Below are 26,746 nucleotides of genomic sequence, written 5' to 3'. Positions count from 1 at the left end.
GACAACTACAGCAGCGACGGCAGCGACGGCAGCGACGACAACAGTCACGACAGCTGCAGCAGCTACGACAGCGGCCACAGCCAGGACAGTGGTGGCAGCTCAGACGGAGACGGCAGCGATGGTGGCTACGGCGACGAAGGTGAGGACGACAGCGACAAAGTCAGCGAGGAAGGTGAGGACTACGGAGGCAGGGACGACGCTGAAGGCGGAGACGGCGGCTACTAACTATGGGTACTATGGGGGAAGAAAGGAGGAGGCCAGGGACAAGGGATGAGAAGGAATTAGGCTGGGGAGAAAGGAGGAGAAATTCCTACGCTGCAAGGGAAGAAGGTGGAACTAGCAGGGGAGGAGAGAGAAATAAACTGCCTGGGGAATGGTTCTTGGCCACTGGCCACCGGCCACCGAATGCCCCGGTTCCCCCAGCAGGTTTTTATTTTGAAACTCACACCACCTCTGAAGAGTTCTCTTGGCATCCAATGCTGTCCTGGATGTTTTCTATACTCTCACCGAATATTGAATTACTTTGTAATAGTTTCGATCATCTAAAATGGAATTTTTGCACTCTGTCTTTTCTAAGAGCATGTTTATAAAATGTGAAGTATTTTGGGGTTTTTTTTTGTTTGGTTTTCCTTTTTGGGTCACACCCAGCGATGCTCAGGAGTTACTTCTGACTCTGCACTCAGGAATTACCCCTGGCGGTGCTTGGGGGACCATATGGGATGACAGGAATCAAGCCGGGTTGGCCACATGCAAGGCAAATGCCCTCCCCACTGTACTATTGCTCCAGCCCCAAAATGTGAAGTATTTTGGAAGCATGTCTTCTAATTTTACAAATAAAAAAAAATGACCAAAGGTAACACAAGTCATAGTTTTATGTCACAAGTTTTCTTTTTCTTCTTTAATGCAGCCAGATTTTGTAAGAATTAAAAAGGAGCAGAAATGTCATGTCAATTCAGAGATAGAAGAAAAACTTTATTTTGTACTTTGTGTATCCAGTAGTCTGTAAATAGTGAAAGCAAAATGAAATAATATACCTGGGATTGTTGTGGAAGTGACTTGTAAAAACTGAATATGGTTCACTAGTAAAAAAAAAAAAAATACTAGAAAAATCAAGCAAGAAACAAGTACCAGAAGATACTATCATTTGTGTATGTGTGGGGAAAAGTCAGCATGTCTAAATTTAAGTATTGTTTTAAGTATTTTCTGTGAATTTTAGCCTATGGCATAGCATGAATTCTGGATCTAAATCACCTGAATTCATATTCTGTATCTGCAAATAATTTTTCTGCTTCAGTTCTCCCATCTATAAAATGAGAATGATAATAATGCTTATCTTACATGGTTGTTATGAGGATTAAATGCATTACTACACAGAAAGCTCTCAGAACAGTGACTTACTGGTAGATTGAAGAGTCAGATAAACGATAGCTATTAGCCATTAGTCCTGAGTTTTCCATTAACTTTCTGTCCTGGTAAGTAACTTGAGAATGTTCTTTAAGATCTCTGATTTCCCATTCATACAATAATGTAGTTTAATATTTGCAAGTAGATTTTATCTTAAATGCTAACTGATTAATTAGCATTAGGTATCTGGTTCTTCATATTCACAGGAATTTTTCTAGCTTGGGCAAGAACAAAACTCAACTAGCTCCAACGATAGTGGGCTCTGTTATCTGTATGGTAACCTACATGCAATACACAGGTGTACATAATGCATATAAATTTAGTAGTTTATGTATATTATCTATGTCAATATTAAGTGGATGTAGGACTGCAGCACTGTCCTCTTGTTGTTCATCGATTTGCTCATGTGGGCAGCAGTAACTTCTCCATTGTGAGACTTGTTGTTACTGTATTTGGCATACTCTTAGTAGCTTGCCGAGCTCTCCGAGAGGAATGGAGCAATTGAACCCAGGTTGGCCACATGCAAGGCAAATGCCCTACCTGCCCTGCTATTGCTCCAGCCCAAAGTGGATGTAGTTAGATATATGTTTCATGAACTTATATAATTTTCTATTTGTGTTATAGTTGTCCACTCCTGCCAAGCTGAGTTCAATTCCTCTGCCCTTCTTGGAGAGCCTGACAAACTTCCAAGAGTGTCTCGCCCGCATGGCAATGCCTGGCAAGCTACCTGTATTCAATATGCCAAACACAGTAACAACAAGTCTCAAAATGGAGATGTTACTGGGCATGCTTGAGCAAATCGATGAACAACAGGAAGACAGTGTGTTATAGTTGTCGTTCATTTTTAATATAAGTAGGTGATTTAGATATTTTAATTTTGGGAAAGAGTGAATTCCTAACCATATTCATTTCAGCTTCATACCATTCAGACCCTGTATTGGTTAGATCACATGTAGACATGCCAGTAATGTTTTGGGATCTTGTGTGCTGGGGACCGAATATATGGACCTAGGCAACACAAGCATGTTCTGCGTGTTCTCTACAGCTTGAGCTACACCCAAAGCCTGCTAATCTAACCATTTTGAAAGTAATTATATACTTAATGAAAATTACAATATATGTGGCAACTTGCAGTGCTCTTGGACATAAAACAATTCAACTCCACTCTTTTGAAGGGTTCCCCAGGTAAACAGCTAAGCCTGCTTCCTATGGCAAAGATTCAATACACATAGTATTCACTATTCCATTTTTCATCACAGCTCAACTCTAGATACCTGCCCAAAACCATTTTTGTGGCATATCTTCTCCAAATTTGGATTCTGGAATGTCAAAAGGAAAAAATAGATGTAATCTATTCTGGTAAATGTAGCTATAAGCCATGGTTTGTTTGTTCAGACCTCTTCTCTAGACTGTGAACATGGTTTCATAACCATCCTGAGAGGATAGATATTTTGCCTAATTACTCAGCTTCCTACCATGTTGATTTCATCTCATAAATTTCTTTTTATATAGCCTTTTTTTAATTTTTGAAATCAGGAATGATCATGAATGTTATCTAGAATTTCAGTCTGTTAACAGTTACCTATTCTTATTTCCTATGGGACATTGTTTGGCCCTTGAAGCTATACCTCTCTAAATCGGACATGTTTAAATTATATAACCAAAAAAAAGGTTATAAGCAGTTCTAGCTACCAAGGAAAATAGCACAAGGAATAGTTTACAGGGCAAAATAACAGATGTAAGAATTTTTCTTTATTGCATGTGTGATTAACCTAACATCACACCTTACCTGATATTTATAATACAGCAAATATAAAATTTTGTGCATCATTTCATTTTGAATGTGATTCCCACTTTTGACAGAGACTTTAGTACATTATGTCACTTGTTACTTACTACATGCCACATAATATTTAGTGTTATTATTTATTTTAAAAGTTTTATATTTTATGTATTTATTTGTGGGAAGGACACCTGGCGATGCTCCAGGATTACTCCTGGCTCTGAGTTCAGGATCCTTTCTGGCAAGCTCAGGAGATCAGACTGGATGCCAGTGATTGAACCCAGACTGGCCTCATGCAAGACAAGCTCACTGCCCACTGTACTATTGCTACTGTTCCTTGTTTTTCAGTAGTTTTGTTCTATCAACCACAGTAACTTCTTAATGCAGTAAGGAGCACATCATTTTCAAAATATGAATACTGAGGTAAATAATGAAATTTCTCATATTAATATGTATTTATAGTTTAATTGTCAGATACTTCATAAGAGACATTTTAACAATGGAGTATAGTACTGATGTTTAGAATGGTATTATACTGACAGGTTTTCCTCAAAAACATTAATTATAATGAGTATTCCAAGTATTAGATAACATGATTGTGTATAAATAGCAAACATTCTATTTTATATAGTTGTGTCAATCATGCATAAAAAATTCCATACATTTTCACCAGTTTTCATTAGTTTTGGTGTCTGAACTTTTTCATAATATAGTGAGTACTTTGGACAAAAGGCAAGTAGTTTTGTCGTGATCAAGGTGGTATTTAAAAACCACAATACTCAAAATGAGTTAGTTTAAAGTAGTCATGTAATCTAATTTCCTTTCCCCTTTCTGGTAATTGGTTTAGGATAGGCATATAACTCAATTCTGCCCAAAGCAGCAACAGTGGATACTAGGATGTTTCTAGAAAAAGTTTTTTGTTCTTAACTAATTCAGTGAGATTTATTTTTTAGGGCCCTTTTCCCCCTCTGTTTTTATAATTAGTTATATGATTATCTTATCTAATTTTAGTCACCTGATGCTAAAGAATGAAACTACATATGAATGACCATAGATCCAAATAAGCAACAACAAAGCACATTCCTGAAATACCACACCTAGCATTTCTTTATAAATATGTTGATACACAAAATTATAAATCTCTTAAATATTTAAACAATTTTTATTCAAGGTGCAATGCTTAACTTGTAGTCAACTTCTCCCTGACTGAATTAATGAATGTTAATTATACTATACTGACATATTTACCTGTAATGGTTAAGTTCAGACTTTAGAATAGAGGAACGTAATCTTCAATATATTGTCTAAAATTATGGATTACATTTATAGGCCTTATTTTATGGGTGGTTGTGGGTTTTTTTTTAAATAATTTTGTTTTACTTAATTACCACATCTATCCATCTGTAGAGTCATGTCAATTCTACTAAATTGTTGAACACATTAGATGTTGCTTATGTTTCTGTTCTGTTTTCAGGTGTTCAATTCACTGACTTATGATGTAATGGAGTAGATCTTTCATTTACTTTAAATTTAAACTCTTCTCTCTTTAATTTCCTAAAATGGAAGCTTACATTACTGTTTTTACATTTTATTTTCTTTTACATTTCATTTTATTTTATTTTTACATTTTATTTTCTCAAATATGCCTTTCATTTTATAAATAAAATTTTCTTTCAATGATGGTTTTACACATAATTCCATCACCCAACCACTACACACACACACACACACACACACACACACACACACGGAAAGGCATGTCTGGCAGTGCTCATGGGTTTAGTCCCAATTTTGTGCTCAGGGATCACTCCTGATGGGCTCAGGGGACATATGGGGTAGTAAGGATTGAACCTGGATCAACTGCAGCAACCTACCCACTATACTATCTCTTCAGCCCCATAGGTCCAAATTTCTGATTTATGCCAATTTTCTTCTGCCTGAAGAGTTCCATTAACATTTCATAGGTAACAAAATAGTCTGATGACAAATTCCTTTTGTTTTGGCTTCAGTGTGTCTTTATTTTAATTTTTTGGTAGGATTATTTATCTGGATAGAGTTGAAGGACTCCTCCCCCCCACATTCCTACTTCCTACTTTCAACATTTTATATTGCTATAGTCTAACTGTGCTTACATAATTCTATTGATCACTCTAGTATCCTTGTTTCTTTTTTGAAAACAATCCTCCAACATCTTTTGCAATTTTCTCTCTTTTGTTTTCTATAGCTAGAAGCTAGAATACATATAATACTGCAAGAGCAGAATCTTTGGTAGTTTTGCTGCTTCATATTCTCTAAAAGTTGTGAATCCATGATGTGTGCTACCAATTTTAGAACATTCAGAGCCATCTTTAATTTAATATATCGTTTGTGACTGTTTTTCTTGTATTGTTATTTTTTGATTCATTGCCTGACTTCTTTTGGGAGGGAGAGCCATACTTTGTGGTGCTCAAGGGCTATTCCTGGCTCAGTGCTCAGGAGTCACCATTGGTGGTACTCGGAATTTCAATATGCAGTGCCGGGGATCGAACCAGGCTCAGTCAAAGCACAGCATGAAAGGCAAGTTCCTTACCTTCTGTACAATCTCTCCAGCCCCAGTTCCAGAGGCTCCAGATTTATTATACGTTCCTTTCTGTCATTTTTATCTTTTTCTTCTGTTTCAATTTGAGTATTTTCTATGATAAATCTTTATAAATTCCTGATTTTTTATTAATTGTGTTCAATTAGCTGACATGTTTCTTTTACACAATCAACTGATATGTTATTTATACCAAAAGACATTCTTTATTTTTTTATTTTTATTTATTTTTTTTGCTTTTTGGGTCACACCCGGCGATGCCCAGGGGTTACTCCTGGCTCATGCACTCAGGAATTGTTCCTGGAGGTGCTTGGGGGACCATATGGGATGCTGGGAATCGAACCTGTGTCGGCCATGTTGGCTGCATGCAAGGCAAACACCCTACCCGCTGTGCTATTGCTCCAGCCCAAGACATTCTTTATTTTTTTAATAGTACTTAAGTTTTGAGCATTAATTTTTTAAATTTATTCCTCACAAATCACATTTTCTCCGCTTGTATTAGCCACCTTGTCTGGTATCATCTCTACTTTTTTCAGTAGAAACTGAAACATTATTATAGTCATTTAAATTCCCAGTCCAATCACTGCATCATTGCTTTTATATTTCAGTCTGATTCCATTACTGGTTTTGTTTCTTTAGGCTATGTTTTCCTTATCTTTTGAAATGCTTCTGCTTAATTTTTGGCGGAGTGGGGGGAACAAAAAATGTATCAGATAATAGGAAATAAAGTAAAATATGCAATTTACTGTAAGGTTTAATGTTTAAATATAGTTATAAAGGAATTGTGTTTAATGTTTATTATAATTAGATTTACGCAGGTTTCAAATCCCTGTACTGCACTTACATTATCTCACCTCTTATCTTTGAGGTTCCCTAAGACTCCTCATATAAAGCCCTTGCCGACCTTTGTACTGTAGCCTAGTGTAATGCTACTATAGTGAATTCCCATTGGTTGCACCATGTGGAATAAGGACAGTGTTTAATAATATATTTTTCTCTTTTTGGGTCATATCCGGCAATGCACAGGGGTTACTCCTGGTGATGCTCGGGGGAGCATCTGGGATGCTGGGAATTGAACCCTTGTCGGCCACGTGCAAGGCAAACACCCCACCCACTGTGCTATAGTTCCAGCTCCTAATAATCTTTGTAATAAATTTCAGCTTTATTAATTGCTCCCCCCACTTATATTATTACTGTTTTATTCTTTCACAAGTGTTTCTAAATAGGCATAATTTTACCCCATGCCCACCACCTACTGATTTTTTTGGACTATGGGTTCCAACCCTTTATCCTTGAAATTTTGTCTCTTGTTGACTCTCCCTTCTACCATCAACTCATCACTTGAAGCCTGGATTGAGTTGGAATGGAAGAGAATTTAAAAAAACCTGGTGTTGTGTAATCTAAAATATATATATAAAATCAGGTAAATAATAAAGCAGATCATTTCTTTCCCCCGTAAAGAATAGAATTTTGTTTGTTTGTTTGTTTGTGCATAAGAATCTCTTCTTGTGTTTCCTAATGATTCTTCTTCCTTATTCTATACCAGTGTTATGGAGGCTCATTTTCAGGTCAACCTGAAGGACTCATTTTGAACCACGAGTGGCCTGTTTGTTTGTGTTGTTTTTGCTGGTAATAGGTTTCTGCTGGTGATGCAAATGAAGATGTGGAGATGACTAGGACTCCACATATTATTTACTGATCCCGGTTTAAATTCAACTGTCAGGTTATAATTTGTCAAAAATTATTATAGTATTCTTACCAGTTTACGAGTCTAGCAACTTCAACAGCTAATTTGCTTCTCTAGTTGAGCCTATCTATAACCACAGATTTCCTGGTGACAACTTGTTCTTCAAAATCAATTCTCTGATGAATTCAAAAGATAATTTTCTATGTATAGAGCCTTTTCTTGTAAGGAAAGGGGTAAAAACTTGCAAGGTCTTTATATTTTGAATCTAAAACTTGAAGTCCCAAATGTTTTATGCTGACATTTCCCATTAGAGTAAAGATAAATGTATGCCCTACAGGAAGAGGCTCAAAACATTTAGACGTTTACATGGCCTCAGTATGACCTATTGTGTACAGAAGATTTGAACAGAGATTTCTGACAAGTACAACCAGAAGACTTTAAAGACCATCAAATATGAAACGTTGATTTTTTTTTGAAAATTCAAGTTCACAGAATTACAATTCAGAGTGTGTCCTTTTTGCTATTTCTACATATAAATTATATTTAAATTTAAATTGCATATAAATGATCTTATAACCCTTATGAAAGTGTGGCCTAGAAAAGCATTAATTACCTAAACAGAAAGGTACTACTGTAGTGTTTAACAAGCATGAGGGTCTGGGAATGTACTACCATGCTTGAGTTTTAGGGTAGTGAATCCTCTGGGACTATCTTGGACAACTTCATTGTTTCACAGATAGGAGAACTGAAGTTTGGAAAATAATGGAGATTTGTCCAACATAATATAACCAGACAACATAGCAACAGAATTAGAGATTTCTGATGTCTCAGAGGCAAAAACAAAATAAAACTAAATCTTCCAAACAAGCAAACATAAAAAAAACCCACTCAAAAGGAGAGTTTTCTATTGTCAATAAACTTGCTGTCAATGAAAGCAATTTCCATTCTAAAAGGAAGTAAACTATATCTCCTTGATGAGTCAGGGAACACAAGCCCACAGTGTGAATTCTAAGAAGTTTAATGTGCAATTATTTCTCATTTTTTGGTTGGTTCTATTTTGTTCTATTTGGGGGACTATGATAACTATTAGAATCCATGAAACTATCATTTCAAGGATAGTTTGAAAATGGTAGAGCTATCTTTTTCCCTATCATATTCTCTTATTTGTGTTTATCTTCTGGGTGACAATTCTCATTTGAACAACATAACTTTTATTCTGCTTATGCTTCCTACGTCCATTTTCCATCTTTTCTTATTTTCTAAAACAAATTGAGATCAAAGCACTTGTGAATACTTCAGTAGTATTGATTGACATTTGTATCAAGTTTAATACTGACTTTTAAAACATTGATGTTTCTGACTGGGGTTTAGCATCAGTTCCCTTCGTTTCTTACTTCCTTCCTTCTCTCCTTCCTTCCTTCCTTTCTTCCTTCCTTCCTTCCTTCCTTCCTTCCTTCCTTCCTTCCTTCCTTCCTTCCTTCCTTATCTTTTCTTTATTTTTTATCTTTAAAATCATGCTCATTTCTTTAGTTTAGGTTCACTTTTTCACTTGTCTGAAAGCTGGAGACCACGTGGGTTTGGGGTCCAGTTTCTGAAAATTGGGCCACTGATGAGGAAGCAATTCCTGACAGCAGCACTACATCTCTCTGTCATTTTCTCTGACGATTTAGCCCACACTTGAGTGTCCTTTAGCAAAATGATTGGAATAAGTGGTGCATTTTCCGGGACACTTTCTCCCATCTTGTGCATCAGCAGAAAATCACAGCAGTAGTGTCAATGGACAATGGTAAAAACAAGACAGAAACTGCTCTTATAAATGTGAAAAGTCAATTTGAATGTCAGCAGCTGAGGTAGGGGAGGCAAGCTAAAAGGAAGTGTGGTTTGAGAAAATGAATGAATTATCTTATTCATTTTTAAAACTGTATATAAACCACATTTAAATGTATTTGAATATGTAATTTTAATTGTAGTAGACTCTGGGTGTTTTTGACTTCAGGTAGGAACCACAAACTTGCATTTAGTCATACACATTTCTCTGAATTATAAAGCTCATTGAGCACAGATTGAATTATTAAAGTCTGCCTGAGAACTGACATTGCCCAGAGAGGTTGTTTGACTTTGAATCTATAGACACAAACCTGATATTCAAAAAATCTTCAGTGTGACTAGTTTTGAGCAATATGTTATTTGTAAACCTTCTTTATTATTCTTCAATGATCAGTTTGGTTTTCTGATGGAGTTTATATAAGTACTTGGTTAAGATCATATTAATAGGAATTGTTTGATAAACTATGTATTGATATAATTGGAAAATTTTAGTAATTAAATATGGTAGGTAGGGAACATTATAAATTTACAAATAGGAAGTATAATACATGGAATATATGGACTAAATGATATTTTAGCATGTAATTATGCTTTATATTTGCAAAGATTGTATAATTATTGTAAAAATTCAGAAATATGACATTATACAGAATGAAAAGCTAAGTTCTTCATAAATTAGTCCCTCTCCTATAACTTAACTCCTCTTCCCAGAAATAGCTTCAGTTAAAAGTTTGGTATTCCCTTCCAAGTTTGTTCTTTTTCTAGATGCTGCCAAATTGCCCTTAAAAAAAGGTTTGTGCCAATTATTCTCCTACTAGTAGTGTAAGAAGGTATTTGTTTGTCTATGTTCAGGTAATGCCAGACATCATCAATTACTTGCTTTAACTGGCAATTTTAAGGGTAAAAAAAATTATCTGAAGTGGTAACATATAAAAGTTGTTTTCTCAGTATGTTACAACGAAATGTTATGAAAAACATAAATATCAATAAACAGTTTGTTATAGATGGAATAGTGCTTTGTAGCTTTAGAAAAAAGTGAAAATATTTGTATATGTTGACATAAAATGCCCAGGGTAGAAAGCTCTCTATTACCTTGGAGAGAAGAAAAGAAACAAAGACTTCCCCTAGATAAAGAATAACTACCATCACCACAATTCCATTATCCTTGGTGATATGCATGTGTACTTGTATATATTTTTGTTCATAGACATAGAAGATCCATGTTCTACTAGACATAGGTGTCTAGTAGAATAATTTCCATACCACAGTGGGTAGGGCATTTGCCTTGTACACAGCCAACCCGTGTTTGATTCCTCTGTTCCTCTTGGAGAGCCTGGCAAGCTACCGAGAATATCTCGGCTGCATGGCAGAGCCTGGAAAGCTCCCTGTGGCATATTCGATATGCCAAAAAACAATAACAACAAGTCTCACCATGGAGATGCTACTGGTGCCCACTGGAGCAAATTGATGAACAATGGGAGGACAGTGCTACAATGCTACAGTGCTACTAAAGCAGTTAACTCTGGGAAAAACTGTAGAATATGTTATTTTGTATTTGGAGTGTTTGGTGATTACTTCAGTAATTGGAATCACAGAAAATCCTTAATAGTTCTATTAAATGGTTTCTCTGATTTTTCTCAATTATCAATAAAGTTATTTTTTTACAATACTATGCAAGGAATATATTGACATATATTGCATCTATATACCTTCCCCCCACTCCCCCCCATGACTACTGGGCTATTTTTTTCTTTTTAGATTTTTTTGTACTAGTGATTTTCAGGGGATTATTTTTTCATGATAAATTTTGAAATTTTTCTTTATTTATTTTAATGAAGCAAAATAGATTACTTTTTTTTTTAGTGAAGCAAAATAATGAACTATTTATTTTCTACAACTCTGGAGAAAAGTTTTCTCCACACATTTTTGCAGTGTGGAAAAGTCTATGGGGATTTTTTTTTAACCTGATTTTTTTTACCTGCTCCCACATAGAGAGAACATACCTCCACCACATGGTAGCTCATTGCCTATGTATCTATAAAAATGCTATTCTTGTTGGTGTTGACTGACTCTTTAAAGTCCTATTTTTATCTGAAAATAAAAATAGTTTCCAGTTTTCCCATCCATATTTACTGGTTTATAGTGAAGATCACATAAAACAGTCATTAATGTAAAATTATATACAAAGCATATATATCTATTTATGCATAATATATTATATAGGTAACATATGACAGATATATAATAGCACATGATATATAGATACATGCATATACATATACAAATAGGTATATATCTAGTTGTATATATGTGCATGTATTTACATGAAATCACCATTGTGGTTTCTGGTTAAGTTGCCTTCTTGGGAGTGGCTTATTTAGTGACCTCCACATTTCCAAGATGGTTATATAGATCTCTGGCAGATAGAAGAGATAGGGTGTGGTCTAAACTGCAAGCCTCTTCTCTCCATTTTTCTATAAACTTCTCACACTCTGATCACATTGTTTAGTCTAAAATGACACACTTGGTATGCCTCAACACTTTTACATATTTTTTACATGATTTTTTTAGTCATGTTAGTTTTCTTTTTCTTTTATTATTATTATTATTATTTGTTTATTTACTTATTTTTAATGTATCACCGTGAGGTACAGTTACAAACTTCCGTGCTTATGTTCCAGTCATACAATGATGGGGTATCCATCCCTCCACCAGTGCTCATTATCCACCACCAACGATCCCAGTATCCCTCTCACCACCCCCACCCAATCCCCTCTCCACCCCACCCCCTATCTCTGTGGCAGGCACATTCCCTTTTGCTCTCTCTCTCTCTCTCTCTCTCTCTCTCTCTCTCTCTCTCTCTCTCCTTTTGGGTGTTGTGGTTTGCAATACAGGTATTAAGTGGCCATCATATTCGGTCTATAGTCTACTTTCAACACACATCTCCCATCCCGAGAGGGCTCTCCAAGCATCCTTTACTTCTCTATCTGAACTGCATTTTCCCCCAGAGTGTGGTCTTTCTCTATCTGAACTGCCTTTTCTCCCAGAGTGTGAGGCCAGCATCCAAGCCATGGAGCAATCATCCTGGTCCTTATCTCTACTATACTTGGGTGTTAGTTTCCCATTCTGTTACTTTATATTCCACAAATGAGTGCAATCTTTCTATGTCTGTCCCTCTCTTTCTGATTCATTTCACTGAACATAATACGCTCCAAATTTTTTTACATAAATTTTTGAAACAAATTTATTCCCAGTCACAGCACCACCCAATTGTTTATATGACTTTATGCCTGAAAAACTTTTTGGCCACTGTGAAATTTTCTGGTTCAGTATACACAAAATATGATTCATTTAAATGCAGTTAGAAAAAAAGGAAATTATTAGTTCTTAGTAGAAAAGGGAGGTAAAGCAAATGCCAAAAAAATTAAATTTTACCAAAAAAGTTTTGGAAAAGGGAGAAGAAGATGGTGGAAATAAAGTCTTAAAAGGCTCTCTGTGATGTGTGTGAGGGGAGAGAGAGAACTGGATAAACATGTGGGAGCCAAGAGTTAGACTCCGCAGTGAATTACTCAACAGCAGTTAAAACCGAAAGATAACTGGGCATCAGGCAAACAAGTATGCCTCACGCCATCATGTCTAATTTACTTGCAAAAAATAAAAATCAGTAATATGGACCTCTTAGAAATTGTAGGGAGTCAAGGAAAGCTTTTAAGGAACTAGAGGATAATTGTTAGATATTTATACTACTCTTTCCAGTATTATTTTTTATAAAACGTTATTGTGTATGTTTAATTGTTCTTGGCTATGATATTTTATTGTCTTGCTTTTAGGAGCAGGAATATATTTAGAAAACTGTCCATAAGTTAATCACACATATTGCTTCTCTTAATCCTATTTTCCACAGAAGGTTTTAAATTCTTCAATGTTAAATTGTCCTGCCATGGTGGTTGTCAAATATCTGACCCCTAGAGTTGGGAGAACCTCATTCAAATCTAATCCCAAGCACTATTTTATGCAGTTAAAAAAAAAAAAATGAGAAAAATAGACTGGAGCAAGTCGATGTGCCAATTGCATGTTCTTACCCTTTAACATATAATTAGACCTGGCAGGCATATGGCAAAGGCTTTTTCAATGTACACTCTGCACACAATGTTCAAAACCATTTCCAAATGGGGATTTCTGGTCCCTCCTTTTGGGCCCACCAGTGTCCAGGTTCTCTGAGTGTGCTGTGTAATTCTGACCCCTAGTGGCTGTGTTGCCTACCACTCAATTCACTTCAATTAACATGTTCAATAAATTACCATGTACCAAACATTCAACTTTTTTTTATACTTTGTATTTGTCAGATTTGAAGTTTTCTGTCACAGTGTGCCTCTTACTACATCTATTATAAAACAGACAACCATGAAATCAGAAGCCTATTCCTGGATGATGGAAAAATATAAAGGTTAATTTTAAGGGAGAATGTTTCAGAATTTATTCCTATTAGGAAAGTAATCCTGTCTACAGAAAACTGACAATAAAACTATGTTATAAGACCAATGGTTCAATTTATATCTAATGTAGTTCCCAGAATTTCTGAATATGAGCGTAGAAATAACTATTGTTTTCACAAGTCATTCCTAATAGTAACTATTGTGCTTGAAACCTATCAAAATCAATATTTTATCTTAGTTTCACTAAAAGTAAATGTAAAGTTAACATGCTAAAGACAAAACAAATGGAGATGAGAGAAATTCTCAAATAATTGTTCATTTTTGAAAGGATATTTTCAAAGATATTACTGGGAACATGAAATATTATAAAATACCAACAATTTACATGTGAATAGAGAGGTCAAGTAAATTTCATCACATAAACACACACAAATTTGCTGCATTCAATCTTTAACATGTTTCTCATGAGTAAAATAGGAATTTTCCCCCCCACATCTGTTTTGTAGTTAGATAAATTAAGGCACAGAGAAGCTACAAATATTACCTAAAGTTATAAAGCAGTTTATGGCAGAGATGACAATCAAAAACATTATTTTTATTTTAAACTCAATATCGTTTTTACGCATGATGCCTGAGTGGTCCTTAGGCAACCACCTTATTTCAGAAAGATAGCTGTTAGGAGTATAGAAGAAACATACAAGTAGATGAAATGAGAAACATAAGTTGAGCTGAATTCTGTCATCCTTTTTAAAACTTAACCAATCTGATCACATAGAATTTAAAAAGTAAATCTAAAATGTTCTGTGGAATTGAGACAATTTCTGGTTTATATGGAAAGAATCATGAAATCATGAGATTTTAGTTTTGCTATTTTATCATCAATCAAATAGCAAACACTGATATTTTATCGTCAGTAAAAATTTTATTTTTATTAGTGTAGCTACTTCATCAGATAATTCATTCATTCATTCATTCATCATCCTGTTATTCGTCGATTGCCTCGAGCAGGCCCCAGTAACGTCTCGTTCATCCTAGCCCTGAGATTATATTCAAGGCTCTTTAGGAGAATGAGACCCATCATTGTTACTGGTATTTGGCATATTTGGTACGCCACGGGGAGTTTGCCAGACTCTGCCCTGTGGGCAGGCTACATTCGATAGCCTGCAAGTTTGTCCATTAGATAATAAAATATGATAAAATTAATACTTTTATTTAAGTCTCAATATCTGTTTTATCTGAGTTGTTTTATGTGGCCACCCTATGAGGTAAGTATTATTCTCTTTTCATTAATGAAAATAGGAGACTTGAAATGACAAGAATACATTCAGGTCTTAGTCTAATAAACAGTATAAATCATTCTAACCTCTGATGCCCTTGCTCTTAACTGCAGAGGCAAATGTTTCAATATATAAAGGATTTGTGCCTACTTTTTTTGGTTTCTAAGATATACATATGAATTTCAAACTAGTCCATATCTCATTGCAAGTTGTAAGGAATAAAATAGATACAAGGCAAAAATAGAGAAGATCCATACACAGTCGTGTTCACTTGAATTTCAATGTTTAATAAACTAAACCATTAAAAATAGATGATATTTTGCATCAGAAGAAACATTTCATCATGTCATGTTAAGCATTGAGAAATTATTCTGATTAAACTTTTAAAAAGAATGGGTGGAAAGATGTCCAAAGTTTAGTTGCTGCCTATAGCAGTAGGTTGTCGATTTTCTCACTGTGACTACACTGTATAGTAGTGTGCTGGTACCAAAAAGTCACCAGGAAAATACAATGTTTGTCTCTCACTCAGTCTGGTGGGTGAGCGTTGAAAAAGCAGAAAAAGAGGAAGTGTTTAAAATAAAGAAAAAAGGGGGGGGGAAATCTATCATGATCGCTTTTCATTACTTTAAGCAATTGGGTGTGGAGACAATTAAACCAAAAACAGAATGTAAAGTAATCAGCCATTTCTAAATTATGTTAATTGAATATTAAAATTTTAGTTAGTATTCTGCTGAGTCTTAAGGATCTAGGTGAGAAATCAGTAGAATTTTCTGCCCTTGAGCAGATTGGCAATATATTTGACGTAACTGTTGTTGAAGAAAGTTCTTAGTCTCTTTATGCATTCAAATTTGACCATATTATCTATTCCCTCAATTACAAGTATCTACCTCTAATAAGATTAGTGCATTAGGAAACTCTTTAATGCCATTTAGAGATTTATAATCATGTATCCTCTCAACGGAGTGGCTCCCAAACAGTTCTGAAACTCAAAGATGCAATCAAAATTAGATATTTAAATTAATTTAACATCTTGAACTTCATATTCATGATTTATGTTGAATATGTTTCTTGATTACTTGGAGACTTCATCTTCTCATTTGTTAACTAGAACGAGTTACTTCAGCAAGGTCTTTGTGAAGAATAAATAAATGAAATGTTTAACAAAAACCCTACAGAGCTCATATATTGGTTGATGCTTCTCTATTATGTATTCACCTTTTAGTCTACTTTGCATAGACTATGCAGTCCTCTTTTCCCCAAGCTGAAGAGATTTGAAATGTTCTAGTATTTTCTGTGTTTGTTTATTGTTATTGCTTTGCAGACTTGTAAATTTTTTATATCCCATTGCTGTTAGTTTTTTTCTCATCTTTCCACCTTTCTTGTCTGTGACTCTATTTATGTTCTTCTGTTTAATTAGTCATTTATAATATTTGGAAGTCTAAGAAACACATTGCATACTAATTAGAGCTTTTTCTTCTTTGAAAGAAGATGACTACATCTGTAGATTTCGGTGGGTGGACAAAGTTTGGTCTGTTTTGGCTACTATTTAATACATTTAAGTAGGCTTTATTGAAATTTTTATCATGTACTATACTGTGTTGGACACATTACCTCAGTAAAAGCCTTATTTTATAACATGATTTATTCTCCCTGCATATTTTTAGAAGGCAGAATTGTTTCCTCCAATATCAATTTTGTCTCTCCAAAATTGTACCAATCAAAGCTGTGACCTTGCAGGCGTTCTGCAAACATTCTTCGGATACACAAACGAATGAAAGTGTAAACTCTAAGAGAGGAGGGATATTGTGAACTTTGAGCATCTTTTCCAAAATGATATTATGAATCATACTAACTGTAAATGGCTTTGTAGTGACCTACAATTTTGCTTGCACTAACTCAGCAACAAAAGAAAAGATACATATACAATAAAATGCTGCATACAACTATTTGCATAGTGTATTGATCTCTTTATTTGCTTATTACAAATACTTGACATTGCCTATCTGATCCTGACTTCTGTGCTATCAGCAAAAAGGTGGAAACCCATTAACTCATTAAGATGAATTTCTTTGTAAAATGATAACAACAGAAATAGAAGTTGTCAGGAACTATGAGGAGAAAAGATACACTAAGCTTGCAATTTGGAAAAAAAAAAGTCAGCCTCCTAGAATATTCTTAGTATTTCTATGCGTAAAAATCCTAGTATGTCAGGAATAAACACAAGGTCAGTTTAATGGCTGTAGGATATCTAGATAAAGGTTTTGTGGAGAAGTGTTTTCTTCAAGGAGGAGCCTCATCTAATTGGTAGGAAATGTTTTCTCAAATGTTTGTAATTTTCACTGGATGTACATGCACTGAAGAGATAAATAATTTTTTCAGGGGGCTAAAGAGATAGTATAGTGGGTAGGGCATTTTCCTTGCATGTGGCCAACCAGGGTTTGATTCCCATATGGTCCCCTGAACACTGCCAGGAGTAAATCCTAAGCATAGAGCCAGAAGTAACCCCTGAGTAACCTCTGTGGCCCCCAAACAAAAAAAATAATTCTATTGAAATCTTTTGCTTATAGCTATTATAGCTAAGAAGGTTAGAGGTTGTCAGAAAGCAAATAATTTAACTGGACTCACATATAGTGTACCTTCTCAATGTATGTGTTTATACAGATTCCTACTTCATGCCTAGAACTACTTCAAAGTCTGAAGAATGCCTATTTGAGACATTGTGAAAAAAAGTGACCAGGGCATAGATCTCCAAGCCTGCTTGGATTGGGACTGGGCCTCCTCCACCCAGTTCCTCCATCTTCCAGGATGTAGGTGTTACACCCACCAACTGCTCCTGGGGGCACCGTGTAATCCCATCAGTGGCCAAGACCCAGAGACTGTAAAAACCCAGCTCCTGAAAGTGCGCGTGGCTGCGAATCTTATTATCTAGTTCTTACTCTGGAGGACCTGGCAGGCTACTAAAAGTATCCTGCCCCACGGCAGAGTCTGGCAAACTCCCCGTGGCATATTCAATATGCCAAAAACCAGTAACAATGATGAGTCTCATTCTCCTGACCCTGAAATAGCCTCGAATGTGGTACTTTCTAAAATCCTAGGGCTAGGATGAAGGAGACTTTACTGGTGCCTGCTCAAAGAAATCGATGAACAACAGGATGACAGTGATACGGTGATACAGTAGAAAAGTGTAATATAAATTATTAAATTTAAGAGCTACCAAAAATTCATAGAGAAAATACGTACAGTGCTCTGTTGATAATAAAGATCACTTAGGAGAGCTTTCAGGAAAGGTGTTAGAAATTGGGATTTTTAAAGCTGGAAGGGAAACTAGAAATCAGCCATTAAATGCTTTCAAGTAGTTTCTAATCAGTAAACCTGACATTTAGACAAACAATTACATAAAAAAGGTAAAATGCAACTATTGCACAGTAAAATGACTGGGAGTGAAATTAGGGTGGAAAATAACATTTCTAGCATCCCAGGACTATGCCCTCCAGAAAGCCTCAGTTCAGTCTGAAACTCCTTGAAAGTAGAAGCTGGGCATGCCTTCATTAGTACTGCCATTAAATATTAACAAAATAAGTTTGAAATAGGAGCCATGTTTTTCCTTTTAAATAATCCTCAAATACTGTAGGAACTGATTTAGATATTAATTAGTTTGATTAGCAATACAAGTTCTATGTTTCATTTTTGCAGCTGTTAACATATTGGAATTTTTTCCTTGCCACGTAATCAAAATAAGGTTGTTGCCATTTCAGATAGAATGCCTGGCTCCAAGACAAGACAAGGAAAAAGTGACAATTACAAACTGAAATGTCTTCTTTCTTCCCTGAATTAACAATAACAGACACAAAATCAAATACAGACCACCTGGTAGATGCCTGCTTATACCTTCTTGACTATAAGAAAACATACAACATTCTTGTCTAGCAAAGATCTGAGGAAAAATTGACCTTATAGGGTATTGGGCATAAAACAGCCTGGGACAAAGTGGATTTCTACTGTCTGGAAGAGAAAATGACTGATGAACTAACAGTACTGACACTATATTTCTAGACAAATATCTATCTCTTTTTATCTTTATTCTATTTTAATTTTTAGAACTGGGAACTCTGCTTATTTTTCACTTTGTTAAGATGGCCAGTATATTTATGATTGGGCTTGCATCCACAGCTGCAAACTAGACGTTAGTAAGTGAAAGAAACTTGGAAAGGTTTAGGAACAGGTTAAAACATTTCAAGTAGAAAGACTAAGGGTCAAATACATGGCACTGAAATCCCTATCCCTTATACTTGATGGCTTACTTTCATAAACATTTGAGAATAACTTACTTTTCCTAACATGTATAGAGTCTCCCAAGCAGTGCTCAGGAACCCCAGAATATCCCCACCAGCAATTATCAGTTAACCAGGGTATGGGTTCAGTGTTCAAACACCTGAGGATGAGATAGCTGTTGGAACCTGTGGTACAGGAGATACCTGGGCCAACCCAGGGATACTGGGAGGATCATGTAGTGCTGAAACTCAGCACCCAGGATATAGGCATATGTCCTAACCATTCTACTGGTTCCCTGCTCCTTCACTTATATTTGCATGCGACTCTTCATTATCTTTTCATTGTGAAATGAAAACGCTTTACTTCATTTCTAATTGCTTTGAACTAAACATTTTATATTCTTTGAAGGCGATCGTATAAATTTACTTGGTTTACTACTGCTTACACAAATTATTAATCAATCTTTGACTCTCCTAAACTTAAATTCCACTTCTACATGTTACCAGCATATAAAATTATCTAAGATACTCCACTTTTTGACTTAGTTTTGTAGTCTATTAGGTGAGGCAAATTACAGTGGTTTTTTTAAGGGTTGGTACAAGTAATAACTGAGTTAAAAGCCAAATGATGCTCCAGTACCCAGCACATCTTAAGTAATCTCAAGGACTGAATACTACTACTGGTAGTAAACTGATTATATGCTGGAACACTAAAGTTTTTTTTTTTTAATTACTGATGACATAACACTTGGCATAGGAAATATCTGAATTTAGGAAAATGTAGCTTTAACATCATTAAATTTTATCTCTCCCTCCACCCTTACACAAGTGGCTTTATATTTTTGTTTCAGTTTTAGTTCAAAATATTTATGCACTGTAGCACTGTCATCCAGTTGTTCATCAATTTGCTCGAGTGGGCACCGGTAACATCTCCATTCGTCCCTGTCATGTGCTATTGTAGCCCAATGACATCTGCTCGCTCTAGGAACACTAAGTGAGATTTGCTGTTACTGTTCTTGGCATATTGAATATGCCAGGGGAGCTTGTCAGGCTCTGCCCTGCGGGCAGGATACTATCGGTAGCTTGCCGGGCTCTCCAAGAGGGATGGAGCAATGGAACCTGGGTTAACTGCATGGCAAGGCAAATGCCCTACCCGCTGTATTATGGCTCCAGTCCCAAAATATTCATATAATGAAATATTCAAAACTATTTTGCTGGAACTGGAGCAATAGCACAATGGGTAGGGCCTTTGCCTTGCATGCGGCCGACAGGGTTTGATTCCAAGCAACCCATATGTTCCCCCAAGCACTGCCAGAAGTAATTCCTGAGTGCAGAGTCAGGAGTAACCCCTGAGCCGCTGGGTATGACCCCAAAAAGCAAAAACAAACAAACAAAACTACTTTGCTAAGTTGTTGTATAACCCATTCATATTTTGATAGAAAGTTGAAGAAATAATGTTCTTAGGGAAAAAAAGAGACTTATATAGAGAGAAACTTTAAACTACAGAAGATTCATAGATAAGACTAGTTTTCCTACTGACTGCCATTTCCCGTTATTGTATAGTTATGAACTTGCTACATAATTATCTCTCTAACAATTTTATTGCATGCTTTAAAACTCTTATCATAAGGTAAAATGGAAATAAAATTATAAAGTCACAACATGAAATAGTCTAGTTTGGTAAATACCTACTATTCTAATATTTCTAAACATTAAAAAAATAACTAAAGATTTCAAAAACTGAATTCCTCTTGAGTAAACTACAAAGCTAGTCATTGAAATGTCTCCTAAAGATAGGATCCTTATAAACAAAATGATGATTCTCAGTATCTGTATTGCAAACCAGAGAGAGAGGGAGAGAGGGGGAGAGAGAGAGAGATAGAGAGAGAGAACGAGAGAGAGGAGAGAGAAAGAAGAGAGAGAGAGATAAAGGAGGAAGGAAAGTTCCTTCCAAGGGGACAGGTGGGGGGGGGTGACAGGGAAACTGGGGACATTCGACATTGATGGTGGAAAATGTACAATGTACACTGGTGGAGGATGCATGTTGGAACATTGTATGGCTGAAATCCTGTCATAAACAGCTTTGTAACTGTGTGTCTCAAGGTAATTCAATAACAACTAGAAAAACATAGGATCCCTAAAAGAGACTTGTTTTCCTATCTTGGCCTTAAATCCTCAAGACTTTACTTGCTTAGGGAGGTCAAGGCAGGAGGACTTTGGGTCCTATATGCATTTGAAACAATGATGCAGGAAAGAACTGATCTTGTTTTTTCACCAAAAAAAATCTAAGCCATGGGGGTTAGAGAGATAGTACAGAGGTTAAGGTACTTGCTTTGCATGAGGCCTGCCCAGTTCAAATTCTTGGCATGACATATTTATGTTCCCTTTAGCAAGTTCAGGAGAAAACTTTGTGCACAGCTGGGAGCAGCCCCCGAACTAAAACAAAAATAATGAAAACAAGTCATGATGGTGAAATTTGTTTTCTGTACGATGCCAACATAGCCTGTGTGAGGCTTCAATTTGGTTGAGCTGAACAATGTTTCCCAGAGTTTGTTTCCATAATGACCACAAGAGATAATTTGCACAGCAAAGCAAAAGTCAATAGCTGTCATGTCTATTCTTAGTGGGATACAGGAGGTAGATGAGGCCACTTTGTAGCTCCCATATTGGTTTTGCAGCTTTATTGGTTGGTTTGTTTGCATGTGAGAGAAAGAGCAGGAAACAGGAGCCCTTCACTTTCCTTGAGAGCTAGTTTTCTCCACTCTCTGGCCGGGTACCAGTGTTGCTCCACTAAAAAGGTGCCAGTTATTTCTGCAAGTTCTCGTGGCAATGAAATTGGAGCCTTGGAGATGAGACAAGGCCAACATGCGTTGGTTGGGTAAGAGATTGACATATCTTCCAGTGATAGTATATGTGCTGGCAAAACAAGTACGTGACATATGTTCCAACGATGCCTGTTTCCTGTCATTCTTTTTCCTACCTGCCATTTCTGGCTTTAGCCTCAAGTTCAGGTGTTAAGGTTGAAGAAGCAGCCAAACCACTACAATTTTTTTCAGCTCTTATGTTTGAGAAGGGTCCGATGGCAAGAACAACTCCCTATAATTCTAACCATTCTTTGTAATTCTGCTTGTCAACTTGCATAATTTGACAACTTCCTTTTCAATATTTCCAGTGCAATAAGTGGTAATAATTTTGCTTCCACATTATTAAAAAACTTTCCTTGCTCAGCCTCACACTTTTGGGGGTTTTAGGAGGGCACACCTGGTGGTGCTCAGGGATCACTCCGGGTGGGCTCAGGGGGGTCATATGAAGTGCCAGGAATTGAACCCAAGTTACCTACATTCAAGACAAGCAACTTCCCTCTATACTATTGCTCTAACCTCCTACTCCCTCCCCACACTTTTTTCCATTCTACCTTTGTTCTATATTTGCGTCTCGTGTAAAATTTTAGTGTCAGTGTTTTTAAGTTTGATCTTTTGTGATTATATAATCTGGTGTTTTTAAGTTTGATCTTTTGTGATTATATAATCTGTTTTCTTTGAAAACTTCCCTCATCCTTCCTCATACATATCATTTTAGTTTATATCTATTTTAGAAATGATAAGATGCATCCTTTCTACCACGCAGATTCAGAAGAGAAATATTCCTAGCCAAATGTATTCTCTGAAGGAAGGGATGGGCTTATATATCAGTGGGAATAGAGTTGACAGAGGCTAAGATAACTCTGTCATCCGAATATATTCTGATTTCTTCTTTATTGTTTCTGAATACCAAGAAACCAAAGAAAAGGCTGAGGATAATTCACACACTTCTTTTACAGAACTTCAGTGTCTTGTGGAAATTTTGGAATTTCTTTTACACTTAGGTTTCCAAATAGAGCTGGAGAGACCTTAAAGGAAGAAGGCCAAGTTGTAGAGGTGGGAAGTATCACAAGCCAATGCCTTGAATAAACGCCACTGGAAAGATTTTGATTTAAGGAACATGCGATTGTTATAAGTTTGATTTGGTTTCTATTGTTTATTGCTCATGAAGGGGTGAGTGTTGGGAAGAAACAGTATGGAGTAGGATTATGAGATTTTGAAATTCTTACAGAAAAGGAACTTTTAATTAGCAGTCAATACTTCAAATGCTTTCCCTGTAGTTTATATAAAAACATATGATATCCTGTCTGTATTCATGAATATTATGATTTTCTTATTCATTATTTCAACAACATAAAGAAGTCTGGCTCACTCAGAACATTCTCCACCTTCTTTTCTGCCATCCATATGCATTACATGTATTTGTATACTATAGTAGATATATTGTTTTAACTCATGTTAAATTGCTCTTTCAAACCTAAAATACTACTGCATTATGTCATGGTGTATGGTGGGGGTTGGGGTATGTCTCAATATAAGTGTGTAATTTTATATATATATATACATATATATGTGTGTGTGTGTGTGTGTGTGTGTGTAGGTAAGTGGATAGGGATGGGAATATTTTGGATGTATTACCTAACTGACATATTACTATATACCAATATAGCCATAAAGGAGATTATGCCAGAGATAACTGAAAATTTAGAGCTATGTCATTTACCAACACATCTTTAACTATATCTCTAATCCTTATACTCTATCCTGAATCTCAACCTGCAATCTCCTCTAAGCTTTTATAGCTCTAATGCTGCAATTTCTAAAGATTATTCTGTATTTTAGAAGTATAGACCTGAAGACTTTCTGTACTAAAGTGTTCAATCATTTATTCCCACCCAAAGAATCATCACACAAAAATCTATTTCTCTTATGTGAATCTTTTCTGTATTTTTCCTCCAGTTTCTTGATTGTACCACTTAATATTGACACTCTTAATGTAAACTTTTAAATAAAGAACAAAATACATACAAACTTAAAAGCAATGACAAACATGTGCCTTACCTTAAAGTATAAACAAGCATCTATGTCTAGTACAAAAAAAATCACAAAAACATCTCCTGATTTCTAATCAACTTCCGTTAAATCTAGTTTTCCATATTCTGTTATATAGTCACCTGTTGCCTCGTTTACTCTCAATATTTCTACTTCCTGTGAACATCTCTGTTACATCTCTAACAAAATGATGCTTCTTATTGTCAACAATGCCGTCCATTCTACTATTTTCTATGGATATGTTTCATATGTACTTTTTGTAATATTTACCAGCATTCACTTGTTTCATGCTTTACATTTTTTTTGAGCTTTTTGGTTGTTTGTTTTGTTTTTTGGGTAACACTTGGATGTGCCCAGGACTTACTCCTGGCTCTATGCTCAAGGATCACTCTTACCAGGCTTGAGGTACTGTATGGAATTCTGTGGGTCAAACCCAGGTCTGCCTTGTGCAAGATAAGCACCTTACCCCCTGTATTGTAACACTAGCCCTGACTTTACATTTGAAAATGGATTGCTCCTTTGGTTTTTGGCCGTATAGTCTGCCTTCTGTTCCTAAGTTCCTTTAGCTTGGTTCATCTACACTCCATTATTTTTATTTTATATATATCATTGATAAAAGAGGCGTCGGTGGTGTCGGTATCCTTGTCAACACAAACTTAGTCACAAGCATTGATTCATTTGAATGCCTAACAACCCGAATCGGACGATTACACTTGAATAAATGTGGCTCACTACCGGCAGTTTCTATCTTTGTTGTCTACGCACCAACATCCAGTTATGGTGAAAAAGAAACTGAGAAATTCTACATGGAGCTGGAGAAATTCTATAAAGAAGATCACACCTTCTACAAGATCATTGTCGGTGATTTTAATGCCAAGATAGGACCAAGAAGATCAGTCGATGAACTCCACATCAGAACCCATGGCCTGGAATGGAACGAACAAGGTGACAGACTGTCTGAGTTCATCATGTCAACCAAAACCTTCCATGGTAACTCACAATTCCAAAAGGCTGAATCTAAACGTTGGACATGGGAGTCTCCCGATGGACGGTTCCACAATGAAATAGACCACATCATATTCAATCGGCGGTTTTGCCTAACCGATGTTGCTGTTGTCCCAAAATTCCAAACGGGATCAGACCACCGTCTTCTTCGTGCAAAATTCTACCTCACAGAACGAGGAGAAAAGAATGCAAGGTTTAAGAAGAAGACTCCCAGAACAACCACCAACTGGGAACTCTTTGGCTCTGTTGCAGCAACATGGGAAGATGCCGTCATTGACAACATTGATGAGGAATACGATCGAATGATTCAGCACCTCCATGATTGTGCAAAGAATGCCAAGAGAGAGATAACCACAAAAAACCGTCTTTCTTCGAACACTCTTGAACTTATTCGCCAACGTGGCGTGGCACGTGCCTCAGGCAACCACAAGCAAACGTCCGAACTGGCAAAACAGTGCAGAAAAGCCATCAAGGATGACCTCAAAAACAGGAGAGCAGCAGTACTGGTAGATGCAGCAGAAGCTGGGAAAAACATTCGTAATGCCCGCCTGTCCTTCACCAACTACAAAACCAAGATGACTGCCCTCCGACATCATGATGGATCTATCACATCTTCCAGAAGGGCAATGGAGAAGATTATTCATGACTTGTACTCAGATCTCTTTAATAGCCACATCCACTTGCCCACATACCACATACCACATGATGGATATGTCATTCCCAATGTTCTCCCTTCCGAAATCCAACATGCCATCTCGTCGGTAAAGAAACAAAAAGCACCTGGCCCAGACAAGATCAGACCTGAACACCTGAAGAACTTACCATCAGTACTCATCAATACATTAGCTCGACTCTTCACACGCTACCTGTCTGAATGCAAGGTTCCATCCCAATGGAAAACCAGCAAGACTGTACTACTATACAAGAAAGGAGACATCCACGACATTGGCAACTATCGCCCAATCTGCCTATTGTCTGTCATCTACAAACTATTCACTCGAGTCATCCTGAATAGGATTAGCAGAACACTAGATGAAGGACAACCATGTGAACAAGCTGGATTCCGAAAAGGATTCAGTACCATCGACCATATCCACACAATAACCAAGCTCATTGAGGTATCTCGGGAGTTCAAGATGCCGCTCTGTCTAACGTTCATTGATTTAAAGAAGGCCTTTGATTCTGTTGAGACGGAAGCGGTCATGGAAGCCCTAGCCAATCAGGGCGTACAAACTCAATACATCAGGATCCTTCGTGAGCTCTATTGCGGATTCACTACCAAGATCTCACCATTCTACAAAGAAGTAATCATCCATATCAAGAGAGGGGTTCGGCAGGGTGATACCATTTCACCAAAACTCTTCAGTGCCACCCTCGAGAACATCATGCGACGACTAGAATGGGAAAACATGGGAATGAAGATAGATGGTCGGCAACTACACCACCTCCGCTTTGCTGATGACATCGTTCTAATAACACCAAACATCAGCCAAGCGGCACAAATGCTTGCGGACTTTGACCGTGAGTGTGGAAAGGTTGGACTACAGCTGAATCTTACAAAGACAATG

General features: G+C 36.5%; 1 pseudogene; it reads left to right on the top strand.

Annotated features, from left to right (window-relative positions):
• The first annotated feature begins 236 nt into the window (after window positions 1-236).
• LOC130045233 (fibulin-7-like) overlaps window positions 237-26,746 on the top strand; it is an 83,142-nt pseudogene continuing 56,632 nt past the window's right edge.

Source organism: Sorex fumeus, unplaced genomic scaffold (genome assembly GCF_029834395.1).
Source record: "Sorex fumeus unplaced genomic scaffold, SorFum_2.1 ptg000128l, whole genome shotgun sequence".
In the NCBI taxonomy this organism is placed as follows: domain Eukaryota; kingdom Metazoa; phylum Chordata; class Mammalia; order Eulipotyphla; family Soricidae; genus Sorex; species Sorex fumeus.
Note: the sequence above shows the minus strand (reverse complement) of the source record. Positions and strands in the feature narration are given on the sequence as shown.